General features: G+C 38.5%; 1 pseudogene; it reads right to left on the reverse strand.

The window, feature by feature from the left end:
* Nucleotides 1-2,393: 2,393 nt before the first annotated feature.
* LOC144368144 (transcription factor JunD-like) lies at nt 2,394-3,416 on the reverse strand (annotated as a pseudogene).
* Nucleotides 3,417-8,648: the final 5,232 nt, after the last annotated feature.

Here is an 8,648-nt window from a genome sequence, read left to right on the forward strand (position 1 = left end):
TCTGTTCTCACAGATTACCACCAAAAATAATTGCTTTTGTCACCAGTACTTTTCCTTTTGTCTAATGCTATTTTCTCCTAGAAAGAGAAAGCAATGTTCTTTTTTCAGTTACCTAAATGTATCTCCTTTCAGATTTCAGAAGAATTAGTTTCCCATTATATTCCTCCCAAAACCTTTAGTAATGAATGGCCTTTGATGCTTATGAACAGGATAGGTCAAATACCATCTTCCAGTTTATACTAAACCTTCATTCATTGGGTGATTGAAAAAGCATGCAGGTTGTTTTTTTTGTTAATGAATCACTGGACCACAAGGAGCTACATCTGAATCTGACAACTTCATTTCACCCAGACCTACAATTTAAGTTGGCTGCAGTAGCCAGATGGGTCTAGGCTTCACATTTCGGTTTTCAGCTAAATTCAGCATGATGTTTATGATAGAGCTCCTTTTATTTCCCTATTTCTTAACACTGTAATAGTATCTTATATTCTCCTATTCTACAAACACCTAAATATCTTAGTGTAGTAATTATCCCAACACACACACACACACACACACACACACACACACGAATAATGTTGATTCCACCTTTCATGGAACTTAGCTTTTAATTCAGAAGTATTTCATAATCTTCATTCTGCTCTCATGGGGGCTCTGTCAATTCCCTTGACTGATCCTCTTATGTTTCATTTATTTCAAAGGTTTTCACATTTATTTCAGGAGAATTTTGTCAAGAGAATGAATGAGATTACACTCCATTAGCAATAAATTTGATAATATTGGAGAGTTAGAGTGTTAAAATATTTTATCCCATCATTTCATACTTCCATGTAGAGACTCTGATAGAAATTATAGCTACTTTAAGTGTTGTATGGATCAAAAACTTAAGATGTGGGCAAAAAATTTTGAGTAAAATACCCAAATTGAAGTCATGGCTGTGTTATTTAATGAAGTTTTAACAATTGACCACAAAACACTGGACACACACACACACACACACACACACACACACACGTGTGTTTAAAGAAAGAAATCTTGGAGGTGTCAGTCCTCTCCTGGGGAAAACAAAAAATGTTTAAATAAATATTATTATTGAGGACTAACATTTGTCAAAGCAGGCTAATGTTAAGGTAGACATTTCTCCTCTAAAGCATGAAGTCTTGAGTGTACTACATTAATTCTCTCAAGGAAGGGTTTATCACAAGCCTAACAACTAAGAAAAAAACCATTATCAGAAGAATTCTCAGCCCAGTTCTAAAAGAAATTGAAAAAAGAATGAACACCAATTCTTCTAAAATTATTTTATGAAATAGAAAATAGCAAAATCTTTTAACCCCATTCTATGAAATTAATATCAACCTGATGCAAAAATCAGACAAAGACACACACAGAAAGAACATTTCAGACCAGTATTCCTGATGAAAATAGAGTAATAATTCTCAATAAAATTATGACAAACAGCATACAAAATCATATTTAAAAGATTGTACAAGATGATCAGTGGGCTTTGTCCCAGGGATGCAGGATTGGTTCAACATATGGAAATCAATAAACATTTTTTAAATAAATAGATGTGAAGACAAGAATCAAAAAAATTATCTCAACAAATGCAGAAAAAGCATTTGACTAAATACATGGTCAAAACACTAGAAAACTATATATAATAGAAAAATATCTTAATACTACAAAAGCTGTTTATGGTAAACACAAGGGAAATATCCTTCTTCTTCTCCTCCTCCTTCTTTTCCTTTTTTTTTTTTTTTTGGAGTAAGGAGATTTTACTGAAAACAGAAAACTAAAACCGGACAAAGGATTATAAACAGGAATGTGGACTCCTAGCAAAACAAAAACAAAGAACAAAAAGGGCAGAGGAGTGTCAGAAGGACAAAAGGGGGGATAGTGAGGAAAATGGTGATTTTTTTCTTCTTCCCATTTCTTTTAAAAAAGCCAACACAAAGAAACACACGCACACACAACCCTTTGTTCCTGAGTAGAAACATAAATACGGAAGAATCGAAAACTCTTTCCTTCTTTCTTCCAAAGCAAAAAAAAAAAAAAAAATGTAAAAGAAAAAGCAGGCTGAAGGCTGCGCCACACAGAGCCCCTTCTGCAGCAGTGTGTAGAAGGGGCGGCTAGGCCCTGGGTTTGTGTGACACCTGACGGCAGCGCGGGGGAACAGAGGCAGTACGAGGGGGTGTCATGCGCTTGCCCCCCCCCCCCAGGAGCAGGGGGTCCAGCTTGTCAAGTCCAAGGCGCCCTCTCCAAGTCCTGGGCACCCTCTTGGAGGGGGTCGAGAGGGCAGCACCATACCAACTCCTGGGAGCTCAATCCCCGCCCCCTGCAAGCCCGCCCCTCAAGAGGAGGCGGGCCTAGGATGCGCCCTGTGCTTGGGTTCAGAACCAGGGCACCTAGTGCTGGGGTAGCAGCTGGCGGCTGCTGTTGACATGTCTGAGGGCTTTCTGCTTGAGCTGCGCCACCTGCTTGGGCAGCAGGCTCCTGGTGAACGCCAGTTCCGTGTTCTGGCTCTTGAGCTCTTCACTTTCTCCTCCAGGTGAGAGATGCTCCAGCTTGCCCTTGGGGCACTTGGAGGCTGCGATATTGTTGAGCAGCTGCTTGGGCTCAGCCTTGAGGAGCTCCTGCATGTCCATGTTGATTGGCGACAGCAGGCTCTCTCCGAAGCTTGGCAAGTCGGGCACCATCTGTGGCTGTCCTTGAGCACAGCTAGGCACAGCGGCCCCAGTAAATCACTGGGAGGCAGCGGCTGTGGGAAGGGAACGGGCTAGGAGGAGAAGGCGACAGTTGCAGCATCCCCAGCACACCCGGCGCCATCCTTGTAGTGGCTCAGGTTTAGGAAGACCAGTGCCAGCTGGGAGGGTGGCGCCTGATGCCGTGCCAGAGGGTCCTTCTGCGAGGCCACAGCAGCAGCCAGGTTGCACCCACGCCAAGCTGGTTCTGCTTATTCAAATCCTCAAGGGCCTTGACAAAGTCCTCGGTGAACTCCTGCTCCTCCCTGGCCACCATCTTGGGTAGAGGAACTGCGGGCTCCTCAGCGTGGTTGTGACCAGCCCGTTGGTCTGGATGTTGAGGCGCTCAAGCTCAGGAGAGGCGAGCTTGAGCAACCCCAGATCCGGCTGGAGAGCAGGCTGTTGGGGCGACTGCTGGGGGTGCAGTCTTCCCAGGGGGGCCAGAGGTGGCGCCACCACCACTTGTTTGCTCAGGCTCAGCGTCAGCTGTCATTCTTCACCACTCTGCCTGAAATGCTGTTTGGGGCGCCCCAGGGACAAGCGGGCCAGGCACTCAAAGTTGCTGCTGCTGCCACTGACGCCATTGCCCAGGCTGCTCAGTGCCTCATCACCGAAGAAGGGTGTTTCTAGCCTCCGCATCACCATTGCCCCTGGTGCGGGAGGACTGTCCATGGCCTACCTGGGGGCTCGCTCCACTCCCCTGCCCATTCAGCCCTGTGCCCACCCAGGCAGTGGCCGTTGCCCCTGGGTCTTCTGTGGTGGCCCCTTGGAAACATTATTCTTAAGGGAGAAAAAATTAAAGCATTCCCTCTAAAATTCAAAAAAAGGCAAAGGATGCCTTTTTTTGCCAATTCAATTCAACATCATCCTTGAAGCTGTATCCAAAACCTATGTTTCTATTCATTTATCTTTAATAAATAAATGAATAGATAAATGAATAGAAACAGAGGAAATCAAACTATCACTATTTACAAATGGCATGATTCTATATTTAGAAAAATCCAAAAAATTTCACTTGAAAACTTTCTTGACTAATTAATTCAGCAAAGTAGCAGAATATAAAATAAACACCAATAAAATAAATGATTTTTCTATACTCAAGCAATTAATTCAGTGTAAAAAAAATTAGCAAAACCACCCCATTAACAAAGGCCTCAAGAAAGAAAAAGAAAGAATAGAATAATAAAATACTTGGGAATCAATCTAGAAAAGAGGTAAAAATACCTCTACAATGAAAACCACAGAACACTAAAGATAGAAATTGAAGATCTCCCATGCTCTTGGTAGGAAGAATGATCATAGTCAAAACGGCAATAATAACAAAATACTTTACAGATTCAGTGCAATTCCTTTTAAAAGTCCAATGACATTCTTTATAAAACTAGAAAAAGCAATCATGAAAACCATTTTAAAAAATAGGAGAGCCACAATAGTCATTCTCAACAAGCAATTCTCAACAAAATGTTTGAATCAATAGACATCACAATACTAGACCTTAAACTATACTACAGAGAAATAATTTTGAAAAGAAAGAAAGAGAAAAAAGGAAACCCCATATCAAAAGACATATAGACCAATCCATACTAGACTAAGGTGGCCAAAACATAAATTGGAGAAAAGATAGCCTCTTCAACAATTGGTGCTGAGAAAGCTGGAAATCTGTGTGTAGAAAGATGAAATATCCTGCTATACAACAGAAACAGATGAAGTTGCTATTTTTTTTAATCTAAAATAGAAAAAAAAGAAAGAAGAGCATAAGTTCGTGAGCAAAATATACAAAGAAAACACAAAAGAAACACTTTACAACATTGCTTTAGGAAATGGTCCTTTGATTATGACAGCAAAAGGACAGGGAAGAGAACTATAAGCAGACAAGTATAATTCCATTAAACCAAAAGCTTCTGCACAGCACAGTAAAGCATGAACAGGGAAAAGATTCAACTGTTGGAATGAGAGAAATTACTTACACATCACCTGAGAAGAGTATAAAATCTGAAACACAAAATAATCTCTATGAAAACCCATTAAGTGAGCTGGGTAAAGTGGGACATACCTTGAATACCAGTGGTTTGAGAAGGTGAGGTGGGAGGAACACAAGTTAAAAACCAGCCTCATCAAGTTAGCCAGGCCCTAAGTAACTGAATGAGACCATGTGTCTAAATTTATATATATATATATATATATATATATATATATATATATATATATAGAGAGAGAGAGAGAGAGAGAGAGAGAGAGAGAAGTATGTTGTTTGCAAAGAAATGTGGTTAGGGTGAAATGGGGTGCTGCTCTTCAATGGATATAAAATTTTAATTGCATAAAATAAATAACTTCTAGATATTTGCAGCAAAATTTTGTACTTACACTTTACAATAGTATAATGTTCACTTATATTTTTTCAGAGTACATGTATCCTACTTAGTGTTCTTACTATTGTGCAAGGGAGGAAGGGAGGATACAAGGGACTGAGGGAGGGAAGGATGATGGAGAGAGAGGAGGAGAGGAGGAGGAGGCAGAAGGCAGGGAAAGGAGGTCTAGCCCCATGATGCTCTTCCTACACAGTAAGGATTACTGCTCAAGGTGGACCTGTCCTTGATTGAATATTCTCCAGTTGCTATCACAATTTTTATTGATTTTACCTTACTACTTATTTTTCATAAGTAAATTCCAAGAAGGCAGTGGACCACAGGTATAAACACAGCATATAAATGTAACCTGCAGGAATAGTGCATTTGCCCACCTCATGAACACTGAGTTTTCATTCCCATTATCACAAATTCCAGTGGGCAAGGAAATATGGTAGCTAAGAGAGAGTTGAGTACAATGTGACCATGTCTTATTCACCAGTAAGTAAAAAAAGGGAACATGATGAAACCCGGGGAGGCCACACCTTAATGTTCAACCAGAATTAGATTCAAATACAGAAAGAAGACAGCTTTGTCACTCAAGGTACTTCACTGTGTTAACCCACCTCTCCAGCTGAGAATATGAAGGGAAAGGAAATGTAGGGTGATCCACAGTCATTGTTCTTCCAGTTCTTTCAGACTCATTAATAAACCAGCTGGAGAAATTGTTCACGGTTATCAAGTTGTAGTAAAAACAATTGCACTGGTTCTGTGTAACATTCACTGCTTTGGTATTAATGAACACAACATGGATAAGTAAGCTCTCCAATGTGACTTGCTCATAAGTTTGCATTTAGAATTGATATGGCATACATAAAGATGAATGTTAAAAATCTTGATAAAAATTAAAAATTCTGTAATAAGGACAATTAAAAGAAAGACAAAATTTACCATGACATGTGAAGATATCACAGAAGAAAGAAATAGATTTCTGTGGCATGATGTCAATGGTAGAAGTCACCTGATTTTATACAGGGAGTCAAAGTTTTCATTTTGCATTGGGCCTGACAAATTACACAAGTTTCCCTAAAAATACCAGTAAAAATGTGTATATTTCCCTGGAGAAAAATGATGATTCTAGGATCTGGTAAGATAAATTAAAAAATGAACCTGAATATAGTAGGAGAAAAAAAAGGAAGAGTAAGAGGAGAGTCTCTGAAGATGTCCCACATGTAGATTCCTGAAAAATGACATGAGAATTAAAGTAAAAGATCCTAAAACAGAGAAAGCTGGAAAAATATGAGAAATAAAATAAAAAAAACATTATCAGTAAATTATAAGCAAAAGCAACAAATGAATATATATTTACTAATAAAACATAATTGACTTCATTGATAATAAGTGATGGGAACAGACAAATATTTCATATGGAAGAGTTCAAAACAATGCAGGAGAATAGCATCCCCTCCTGCATGTGGAGCTTAGTATCCTTGTATTTTATGGGTGGGCAGATTCAGTGACTTGATTGCAACTAATAGTGAAGGAATAAGGAAAATATTACATTTCCAAAGGATGAAGCTGGCACAAACTACCTTGGCAATGGATGGGATGTAGCACTTCAAATATTTTAGTGACCATCAGATAAACTCTTTATACTTTGAGAACAAGGCATTTGAAATGTATACTATTTCTTCCAAAATTATTTAATAAGTTCTCTTTATAGGTGACTAACAATAACCATTTTTACAAGCAGAAAACAAAACAAAAGGATACTCTCTCCCTCAGTGTTTAGTGCCTACCTTTAAGTGATCAAATAGAATAATTAGTTTTAATTTGTTTTTAAGTAACAAATATTTCCTGCACATGTTAATGGAGTTGAGCATAACATTTCCAATTGCATGGTACACAGTGATCATATCTAATTATCTATCTTCTACTTTCATCACTTGCCCTGCCCCAGCACCCTTCCTACTCTCCAGAAATTACTATTGGGCTTCCATATTACTTCTAAAACATCAACTCTAGGGTGTAGGTGGCAAACATGGTAATAGAAAAAAGATTTCTGCAGCCACAACAAACATTTGCAGAAATAAACTCTTCCTACATCTCAGAGGCCATTAATGTTAACACTTGGCTGAGTCTCCCTTTATCACATTGTACAAAATGAGAAAAATGATATCCAGCTATTGCCTTCACTATGCTGACCTTAATTTCTCCATAAATCTTCCATTTGGCTTCAATTTCCATCATCTAAGGACAGGGGCTCCACTGAGATCATCAGAAACCATTATGACACCAAATCACAAGGTCCCTCCTTTGTCACCCTATAGTTCACTTTTTAGTGGTTTTTAGAACAAAAGGTTCTGCCTTTCTTTTTAAAATCATCTCTCCCAGAAATCCATGTCATTACATATCCCTAGTTTACTATCTCCTTAACTGGATGCCCTCACTCTCTGTCTCCTTCATAAAATTTTCTTCTCCATTGCTAAATATAGGAGTGTCCCCGGCTCAGAGAAACGCTCCCTGTACTTCTATATCTTCACCCACACCCAGGGTCATGCTCAACCTCATTGCAGTATTTTGCACACTCCCCTGCCTTCCAAATATTCATTTTCTTCCCAGTCCTCTCCTCTCATTTTCAGACATGTTCATGTGGAAATCAAGGAGAAATCACAAATATCAACACAAAAGGCTTCTTTGAGACTAGCCTCATGTGGTTTTTCTGCTCCATACAGAATTGGGTATCAGCAACTACCCTAGAGTGCTCAAGTCACAAATTCAGCAATTGTCCTTGATCTTTTCATCATTACACTCATACCAATCCATCTCCAAACCTGCTTATCCTAAAGACAATATTATAAACATATATGTGTGAAAGAGAGATAGATGTATTCAAAATTATTGCTTTATAAGTATATAATTATATGTACATTAAATGTTTATAAAATATATAATTATAAATAAATAAATCAGTTTAAGCCACTTTTATTCCTGTTACCAAGTCATGCCATCATGTCATGTAATACATATTCTATTGATAATCATATCTATGGGGACAAGTTCTGCTAAATAGCCACAAATCCTCTTCATATTGAGGGACTTAAAAGCTGCTTTTTCCAAAAAGCACTGAATATTTACTTAGGCCTAGAGATACCTAATGGACAACTACAAGTGAGATAACACTTGGCATCTCTGAGATATATTTATTCTATTTAATGGCTTATAATATCCACAGCATAGAAAAGAGAAAAAAATACCTGCAATATTACTAAGGACTCCTGAAACATCCGAGGAACAACAAGTGTAGAAAGAGGCCATGACTGAATTGAAACCCTTATTCCACTTCTGAATAAATTTTGAAACAAATATATATGTTTACACACACACACACACACACACACACACACACACACACACACACTGGATAGTTAGTGTACTACTCCCTTTCATAGCTGGATGATTAATTTCATACATAGAATTAATGAATATTCATATAAAAAATAAAAAGCTGCTTATACAACAAATACTGAAGGGCTTTTTAAATGTTTATTAACCAAGC

Source organism: Ictidomys tridecemlineatus, chromosome 2 (assembly GCF_052094955.1).
Source record: "Ictidomys tridecemlineatus isolate mIctTri1 chromosome 2, mIctTri1.hap1, whole genome shotgun sequence".
Taxonomy (NCBI): Eukaryota; Metazoa; Chordata; class Mammalia; order Rodentia; family Sciuridae; genus Ictidomys; species Ictidomys tridecemlineatus.